A 10,273-nucleotide genomic window follows, 5' to 3' on the forward strand; every position below is an offset into this window, starting at 1 on the left:
GCATTGCAAATATACTAATGTATGTGTCCTATATTATAATAGGAGTATCAAAAGGTCTTAGGTGGCCTAGTGGTTAGCTCACTGGTCTTTCAGTTTGTAAATCCAGAGCGGTGGGTAGGGGGACTTGGCCCCTCCCTCTCTAGCAGGTCCCAGCCCAGGACCCTGTGTAGTTCAATCCCTAAATAAGGGCAATGGATCTCCCTCCCAGCAGAGCATGAGGGCCGTTCTTCAGGGCTACTTCCTACTAGTCTCTTCAGTTTGGGGTGTGACCTCACCAGTCCAGTTGCCCCAAATACTGGGACTTATTTACTGCCTCCTTTTGGCGGGGGAGCCCTTACTCCTGTAAGCAAGGTCTGAGTGGCACTCCCCCTGCTCAGCAGCTGAAAGGGGGGGGGCACTTTATTTGCATGGGCTTTGTATTTGCATGAGTACAATTAAGTAATCAGCATGATCACACTGTATCTGCATAAGCACACGTAGGTGCTGAGCATGATGGGAAATGGTCAGTATACCTAGTATTAGGACACAATTCCCTTTTGTGTTAACTGCAGGGGTAATGAAATGTTGTCTTCTGATTGTCTGAACAAATGGCAGCAGAACTGTGTTTAGACTGTTCTGATAAAAAAATCAGTCTCATCTAACAGAACTCAACAAGGGTGGTGTACGGATGCTCAAGCATTGTCACAGCAGGCAGGGAAGAATTGAGAAATCTTCTGCTGAGACTGTACTAGTTTTGGCAAAGGGCTACTCTCAAGCATGGGTTGACCATCTTCTTCCACCATTAAAAGGTAGAATTAATTATTTCTTTTGGAGTCTTTTGTTTTGTTAAAAGCAGGGACATTGCTCATGTGTCAGTAGAAAGTTGTTTTTTCCATAAGCTGAAATCACAAAAGGAACAGGGAAACCTTAAGTGACAACCAGCAGAGAGGACCCAGTAGAGCCTCCAGTGGGAGGGAGCTAGCAGCAGGGACTTGGCAAGGCCTGGAGATGGTGGGAGTCAGTAGCGGAAGGGGCTCTAGGCAGCAGGAAATAGCAGCAGAGGGGACTGGTCACGCCTACATGCAGCAGGCGCCTGCAGAAGGGGAATAGCTGAGCCCCCAACCGAGAGGTGGACACTGCAACTATGACAGTCGGTACAGGGAAAAGCAAGAAGGGAGAGGTGAAGGACACGCCCCATGTACTATGGGGTGGGTTTGGCTCATTGAGTTCATGAATTCTGTTTGCATTGTTTCCCAAATCTAATGCTGTTACTTCCTTCCTGTTATTAAAAGGTTTACTTTCTACCCTCAGACTCTGTGCTTCCAAGAGGGGAAGTATTGCCTTTTGGGGCACACAGGGGATAGTGTGTGATTTCCCAGGTGACTGGGTGGGGGCTCGAGCCGGTTTGGTGCTTGCTGCTGCTGACTGCTTCTGGCAGAGGAGTTACATTTGCCTCAAGTGGCTGCACTGGCTGGCAAGCAGACAGAGAGCTCCAGCTTCCTCATTGGTCAGCCCCCCACTGAGCCTGGCTCCCTTCTTTTCTCCCCCTCCTCCCTAGACCTGGCATTGGCTGCGGATATGGTGGGGCGGGGCTAAATTCTCTTTATCACTTTGGGAAAAGATTGCATGTTAGATATTGTGATTTAGTTTGTAAAAACTAAAGGTGAAATGTAACATCTTGACCATATGACATATACTGTTTTGAACACACCTTGAGTGAAGTTCTGACCCCACTGGACCCAATGTGTTGTGCAAGCTGGCAATAAGGTTTCCTGTGAAATCTGTTACACTGGGCAACATTCTGCCTGTGTCTACAGGTTCTAGATGTGTCACTTTCTGGAAATACATCTAACATCTATAAGACACTGAAAAGATAATAGGCCATATTTTGCCATCAGTTTTTGAAAAACTTTCCCAGTGAAATCAATGGAATGGAGAATGCTGCTTAAAAATTAATGATAAATATAGCACATTTCACCTAAAATGAAATGTATGTCAGACTTGTTTAATAGTTTGTACTATATCATATTACAGATCCCAAACAACCATCTTTAAATGGGATAAAAGATTTTTGGATATCAGTATATGATAAAAATTACATGCTGGATATCATTACAGCTTCATTAAAATGCAGCTTGAAAGAGTTTGAATTAAATTCTTTAAAACTGGCAGTTCTGATCTGGCAGTTTTGGGGTACTTTGCAAATCTAGTTTTAATTAACTGATTTCACTACAAATATTATAACTGCAAGTAAAACACGTTTGCAAAAAGCTGTTGTCTTTAGAATTTTAAATCTACTGCTAAAGCCTTGCCAGAACTTTCGATAAATAAAAAGTTGCATCTTCTTATATGCTATGAGTGTTAGTTGGAATTTTCTTGTCATAGTTAAGCATAATAGCAGAAGCTGATCTAAAACAACTCCTTACAATGCATCTTACTGGTACATTGATAAGGCACTTTCACTACTACTTCTGGCCTGATTTACTCTTTTCACTAAGTTTGCATAGTACTGCTACGTTTATCTGTTGGGGAAACAAAGACCAATGATAAATAATGCAGGAAGTGTTCTAATTATAAGGAAAAAATACTGACAGAATTTTAAATATTATTTTTACCAATGGACTGTAGTCATGTTAAAGTGAGGAGACGTAATTGTTTGATTACTTAAATTATGTAGTCTAAGCAGAACATAGTGAGCTGGATGAATAACATGCAGGTTCTCTGAATAAATAAATATTGTACCATGACTAAAACTCCAGAGGTTAATGGCAGATAGAAACAATGATTATTTTATTTAAAATGTATTACAAATACCTGGCTTTTAGTATCAACCAAACAGAATGATATGTAACAAACTGCTATACAAATTAGTTTAAATAGCTACATATTTAAAGCTGGAAAACTGAATTCAGTCATGGAAAATGAGTTTGATGGTCTCATCCTAGTCATTTAAAGTTCTTTGCTGGTAGATGTAAGAAATCACAGGCCTTGAATCGGGGCCCGTGGGTCCCCAGGCTATGCCCGCCATCCAGCAGCTCATCTGAGTAACCAGGGAAGGGTCCAGTGAACGGTCAGCTCACTGAGGGCCCACCCCCAAAGCTCTCTACTTGGGGAAAAATCTAACCCCTTCACTGGCTGTGGGACTCTATATAAACCAGGAAGTAACAACAGGAAGTCGTCTGAGCAATAAAAGGAATCTTTGGGTGGTGGCTACTATGAACCCCTCCTACTTACCTGACTCCTGAGTCTTGCACTCCTGTCTGCTCCCAGTTCCTGCTTCCCTGCTTGCTCCTGATTCCTGTCCTCCTGTTCTCAGACTCCCATCTACTCCCAGTTCCTGCTATCCTGCCCTTCTCCACGTCTCAGCTCCTCTGCCTTACCTCTGATATGGTCTCTGGCTCTGACCCTTGGCTTGGCACCTAGCTCTGTCTCTGGTCTGACTTTCAGCTTGGTACCTGATGCTGTCTTCGGTTTTGACCCTTGGCTCTTACCACTGGGCCCAATTCTGGCTCTGACCAGTAGGCCTGACTGCCCATGCCCTGGTCATCACAGTAGCACTCACCTACACACTATGGCAGAACTGTCTATGTTTGCCAAGGAGAATCCTAGGAATGGAGCAGATTGACAGTGCATAGTATGCCAGTGAAGTTGTGCACTGGCAAAACTTGTGAGTAATCCAGTCCTGGAGGGGATGTTAACTGCATATTTGGATCCCAAAGCACTAGTTCTAAACTTCAGCTGAATGGAAATCACAGATGGTGAGACCATCGTGCATTTCTCCCACTTCAGCAGAATGTCTGACTCTCAGTGGATAAACACACAGTTGCTTCAGTACAGTGTGAACTTAGAATATGTACTGTACAAAATACAAGCAGCAACTTTCAGTGGAGAGAAGCTTAGCATGGCTTCTATTAGAATGGCTAGGAAGAAGCTCTCTCTTGGTTCACTTGTCTTCGAACAATTCTGGTACTTCTTGGTGTCCAAATTGTGGTAATCTCTAGGATGTACAGCCATGGATGAAGTACTCTCCTAATTGATTAAGTCATCTCTAATGTCTGCCCTCGAGGTGACAAGCAACATTTATAGTTGCATCAGGCAAGTACTAAGTAACTATGGGGTAAGCTCATCACAAGGATGTTCAAAATTCATACCATGAACTGAACACTAGTGTCCAGGGTCTGTCCCTGAAGGCATTTAAACAGACACAATAGAAACAATTATTATTTTATTTAAAATGTATTACAAATACCTGGCTTTTAGTATCTACCAAACAGAATGGTATGTAACAAACTGCTATACAAATTAGTTTAAATAGCTACATTTTTAAAGCTGGAAAACTGAATTCAGTCATGGAAAATGAGTTTGATGGTCTCATCCTAGTCATTTAAAGTTCTTTGCTGGTAGATGTAAGAAATCACAGGCCTTGAATCGGGGCAGTAGCTCTCCTATTTGATCTAAAGTAGATTCTCTGTAAGATGTTCATAGTTGCAACATGTCCATCTTGTTTCAGGACACTAGAAAGTGAGACTACCACAGGATGCGGGAAATGTGCACAGCACAGCACTTGGTCAGCCAGGTCTATTTGTCCCTTAGTTCTATAAACACAAAAATACATATCTGCCAAACTTGAGCTGTTAATAGGATTTCTTCATCTCATGTTGGCCCTGACAAGCCAAAGAATTAAATGAAAAATCATCTCTGTAGTCTTGGTGCTGATATAGATTTGAAAAGACAGCAGAATTTTTTAAAAAATGAACAAGGTTTAACTTGAATGGTCTTAACTGTGTGGGAAATAGTGATGAAAAAGCTAAAAGCTAACCTTTTAAAGTTAAGTGATTTACACAGCTGGGCCCAGTTTTCAAATAGAGACAACAAAAATATACAATCTCTTTGGATGTTTTAATTGACAATTATCTGTGGATACGTAAATCTGATGCACAATTTGGGCCTGCTATTAAGGCACCTAAAGTGCGCTCTGAGTATTTTCATTGTCTCTTGATAATTAATAGATTTTTACATTTTTAGAAATATCCTTTTTGGATTACAAGTAACACCTATTCTTTAGCACTTCTTTACTGAGTCTGATTCTCACATACGCTAAGGGCTCTTTACACTATGGCAGTGTAAGTAATTTATGCTCACTTTAAGGCCCCTTTATACTGCCAGATTGGTGTAGCGGGACCATAGTACAAATGAGAATCAGGACTACATTGTTTTATTTCTGCATGAACATCAGGGTACCAAGATTTTTTGGTCAGTTTGAGATTGTTGCTGCTTTTGCCTCTTTTACTCAACTGTATATAACACTGTTAAATTCAAAGTGAAGCAATGTAAGAAATGGTTACTAACCTGTTCTGTAACTGTTGTTCTTAGAGATGTGTTGCACATGTCCATTCCACTGTAGGTGTGTGCGCACCCAGTGCACAGTTGTCAGATATTTTTCCCTCAGCAGTACCTGTAGGGGCAGCGTGAGCATCCTTTGCTGCCTCGCACCACTGTGCGCCCCTGACTCCCCCTCAGTTCCTTCTTCTGGAATAGACTCCGATATAGAGTGGAAGGAGGGTGGGCTGTGAAATGGACATGTGCAACACATCTCAAAGAGCAATAGTTACAGAACAGGTTAGTAACCATTTCTTCTTCTTCAAATGATTGCACATGTCCATTCCTCTGTAGGTGACTCACAAGCAGTTTAAACTGGAGGCAGGCTCATGGTCTATTTGAATAAGGATTGGAGGCCCACATGACCAAATCTGGCATCATCTCTGGATAGCTGAGAGATGGCATAGTGGAAGGCAAAGATATGGACTCATGATCAAGTTGCTGCCTGCCCTACTAACATCCAAGATGGGCAGGTGAATCAGAAAGGGCGTAGAAGCCGCATGAGATCTGGTTGCATGCGCTAATATCCTACTTGGAGGTGTTACTTTAGTCAGCTGGTAAAACAAACATATACAGACATTGATGAAGATATTATTTGGGAGGACACATAACTGCTCTTCATTCTGTCTGCAATCACAATGAACAGCTGTGAGATTGACCTAAACAGCTCAGTCTGATCCAGGTAAAAAACCAAAGCCCTTCTAATATCCAGAGGGTGGAGCTTTTCCTCATCTTTATGTGTATGAGGCTCTGGAAAGAAAGTCAGTAAGTAAATTGTTTGATTTTAATATGAACATTGGAAACCACTTTCACAAGTAATTTTGGGTGAGGGTGAAGGTAAACTTTGTCCTTATAGAAAACTGTAGGGAAGTTCTGTGCCAAAGCCTGTAACTTCCCCACTCTGCTAGTTGAGGTAATGGCTACCAAAAAGGCTACCTTCATTGAAAGGTGTAGCAACAAACAGGATACCAGTGGCTCAAGAGTGGACCTATCAGCTTTCTTAGCACTAGATTCAAGTCTTATGGAGAAATAGTCTCCTTCATCTGTGGGTAAAACCTGTCCAACCCCTTTAAAAATCCAATAGATACTGGAGTGGAAAACAGAAAGTGGTTATCCACTGAAGGGTGGAAATTGGTTCCTGGTGAATCCTGATGGAACTAATGGCCAACCCCTATTGTTTCAGAATTAATACATAGTCCAAAACATGATGGCTAGGAGCCTGGGCCAGGGAAATACCTTTCTGACGAGACCAGATGGAGAATCTTTTCCATTTTGCCAGGTAAATGCTCCTAATAGAAGGCTTTTTTTTATTTAGAAATATTTCCTGCACGTCCCTCGAACAACCCCTTTCCAAAAGGGTTAACCATGAACCACCCAGGCTATCAGCTAGAGGTTGGAGTAGAGGGAGGTGCCCATGCTCCTGGGAGATCACATTTGAATCCAGGGGGAGAGATATTGGAGGTTTGACCAATAGGGCCATCAATGCTGAAAATCAGTGTTGTTGAGACCATGCTGGGGCTATAAGTATAAGATGAGCCTCTAGTTAGGAGAGGAATCAGAGGGAGGGCATACAGTAGGTTCTTCAAACAGAGAAGGAAGGCATCTATCAATGAACCCAGCCTGTGACCCACTTAGGAAAAAAACTAATGGCATTTTCTGTTGACTCTTGTTGCAAACAGATCCACCTGGGGAGTCCCCCAGGGCTGTCAGATGGATCTGGCCACATTCAGACAAAGAGACTGCTCGTGGTGGTCGATGCATGACCTGATCTGCTAGGATAATCTGCACCCCTAGAAGTAATGCAGCTCTCAGGTGAATGGAGTTGGTTATGCAGAAACCGAACAGGAGAATTGTCTCTTGGCATATTCAAGAGGATGTGGCTCATCCCTGTCTGTACACATAGAACATCGCTACTGTGTTATCCATGATATGGAAGGAAGGCCAGACAAGCTTGATGGATAGCTTGCAATTCCGTGATGATTATATGTGTTTTCAAATCCTGAGCAGACCAAATCTGTAGGAATTCTGTAATTCCAATGCATCTGTAATTAAATAAGTTCTGGCTGTGGGAAAGCAAAGGGGATCCCCATGAAAACATTCACAAGGTCTGTCCATAAGTCCAGGGAGGACAAAACTTGCATTGATACTTGAACCACCATATCTAGATGGTGATAGCTCCGGGAATACACTGAAGCTACCCATCCTTGAAGTTTTCTGAGGTGCAGTCTGGCATGCTGCACTACATATGTGCATGCTGACACGTCCCCTGGTAGTCTGAGACAGTTGCACACTGTGGTGACCTTTTGGTACAGAGCAATGAAATCTCAGTTGTGGCAAAAAGGCCTTGGTCTTTGTGAAGTCTAGAACCTTTCTGATGAATTCTATTTTCTGCACAGGCATCAAAATTGATTTGTCCATGCTGATTAGAAGTCCTAGAGTACTGAAGGTTTACTGGCCAGATAAAGGCCATAGTGGACCATATTTGAGACCTGGAACAGCCCCTGACCAACCAGTTGTCCAGGTAAGGGAAAGCGTGGACTCCTGATTTTCTCAGCAATGCTGCTATCACTGCCATGCATTTTGTAAATATGCAAAGTGCTGCTGACAGCCCAAATAGTAGCATTGTGAATTGGTAATGGGACCCATTTACTACAAACCTGAGGAACTCTGACTCTGATGGATCACCATATGAAAATAGGTGTCTTCTAAGTCGAGGGCAGCATACCAGTCCCCTGGGTCCAGAGAAGGAATAATGGAAGCTAGAGTTACCATCCAAAATTTTACTTTTTTCAGGAATTTGTTTAACTCGCTTAGATCTAAAATGGGTCTGAGATTCTCTTTCGCTTTTGGGATGAGACAGTAGCAGAAATAAAACCCTTTCACCTTAGACACCAGAGAACTTCTTCTATGCCCCCACATGAAGGAGAGATTGAACTTCCTGCAACAGAACTACCTTGTGAGAGTGATCCTTGAAGAGAGATGGGGAACCAGCATGAGAATGGGAAATAGAAACAAACTGAAGGGGGTACCCCAGTTCTACTGTGCTTAAGACCCACTAATCCAAAGTGATGTGGACCAAGCACTTAGAAAATGGGATAAAGTTGGCAAATAAAAGGGAAGGAGAAGTTGGTACTTTCAGGACTGATAGTCCGTCCTTGAACAACATATCAAAATGTTTGCTTAGACACACTAGCTTGTCTGGCTGAACGGGTAGCTACAGATAAGGAGGGTGCAGGGTGATGGTTGTCGCTCCTGTAATCTCTGCTTTTTTTCTTGGATAGGTCTTGGGAATGAGGAATAAACCCTGGATACTATTGTGACTGTTGCAATCAATACAGTTTCCTCTTTGTCTCCAGCGTATAGATCCCCAAAGATTTAAGCACCACCCTGGAATCTTTAAGACTATGAAGTCTATTGTCCATCTTCTCTGAAAACAGTGATGGACCCTCAAATGGGAGGTCCTGGATGGTCTGTTGGACCTCAGCAGGGACACCGGATGACTGCAGCCAGGAAACCTGCTGCATAGTAATGGCCAATGGCATGGCACGGGCTGCAGAGACAGTCACATGTAAACTGGCCTGGCAAGCTGTTCCAGCCACTAGTCTGTCATCTCATACGACTGCAGCAAATTCCTGCCTCAACTCATCTGATAGCCTTGAATTTAAAAACATTATCTCATGAGGTAAAGTTGTACCAACCCAGCAGAGTCTGCTAGTTTGCAATTGTAAGTAGTAATCCTCCTGTGGAATAAAGCTTCCTTCCAAATAAGTCCAGCTTTGTTGATTCTTTCCCCTTTGGTGTAGATGTCTGGTGACCCTGTCTCTCTCTCTCTCTCGTTAACCATGGAGACCACCAAGGAGCCCCCGAGAGGGATGAGTATATAAGTGCTCAAATCCCTGAGAGGGATGTAGTACCTCTGTTTTACTGTCTTTGTGGTAGGCGGAATGGAAAACAGGGTCTGCCACAATACCTTGATGGACTCAAGGATAGCCTCATTGATTGGGAGACCGACTCTGCAGGGTCCCGCTGAGGCTAATATATCCACCAGCCTATGTAACTTCTCACAGACCTGTTTCACTTGAATATCAAGCACCACAGCCATCCTTTTCAACCACTTCTCACAAGCCTTATAGTCACGGGGTGGGGGAGAAGTACTCTTCACTATCACCCTGTTATCTGGTGAGGAGGAAGAGGAAGCCAAAGTCTGTTGAGAAGTAGCTTCCTCTAATTCCTTGATGGGTGGACCTCTTGGGTGAACTTCCTCGGAACTAGTATTGGTCTTGGTCCCCAGAGCAGGCGTCTGCTGACTCTGGCTTGGATGCTTCTGATCCCTATCCCAAGAGGCAGATTGTGAGGGTTTTGGAGATGACCTGCATGCTGGTGGGAATCCCTAATCCAGAAAGGCCACTGGTATGATACTGGGATCTAATCATGCCGATCACTCTAGTCTTTGTGCAACTGCCAATTTGTGGCTCCAGTGGGTACCAGGATGGTGGGTGAGCCCGAAAGGGGGACTGCTGAATGTGTCTAGGCTAAGACACATAAGCCTATCTCAGAATCTGACAAGGAGTCTGCTTCTTCTGACCGTGGGGGGAGCTGAACCCATCGGTACCATGGAGAGATGCTGAGATCCTGGAGATGGGGGTACCAGGGAAATCAGGGCTGGTTTCCCCCAGATGGTACCAGGTCTCACAGGCACTGGGCCTGAAGGCACTGTCGTTACCTCATTGTGTATCAGAGCCGGAATATTAGGCATTGATACAGTAGACGCCAGTACCAGGCATGAAGCACCCTGAATGGCTGGGGGAACCAGTACCAAAAGGTTTAGAAGTTCTCATGCCGCCTCATACTACTCCAGCATAAACGGTACTGGGATCAAGTTCTACACCAGGGGTTGGACATTTAACACTGCTGC

The 10,273-nt window shown here is 43.6% G+C and overlaps 1 long non-coding RNA gene across 1 annotated transcript; it reads left to right on the forward strand.

Annotated features, from left to right (window-relative positions):
- Nucleotides 1-698: 698 nt before the first annotated feature.
- LOC137141201 (uncharacterized) lies at nt 699-9,095 on the forward strand. Its single transcript, XR_010916569.1, has 5 exons — nt 699-788; nt 6,542-6,637; nt 7,038-7,170; nt 7,755-7,879; nt 8,640-9,095. It is a non-coding gene; the product is annotated as an uncharacterized lncRNA (long non-coding RNA).
- The last annotated feature ends 1,178 nt before the right edge of the window (nt 9,096-10,273 follow it).

Source organism: Emydura macquarii, unplaced genomic scaffold (assembly GCF_026122565.2).
Source record: "Emydura macquarii macquarii isolate MOO-44397 ecotype Brisbane River unplaced genomic scaffold, CSIRO-AGI_Emac_v2 contig_3019, whole genome shotgun sequence".
Lineage (NCBI taxonomy): Eukaryota > Metazoa > Chordata > Testudines > Chelidae > Emydura > Emydura macquarii.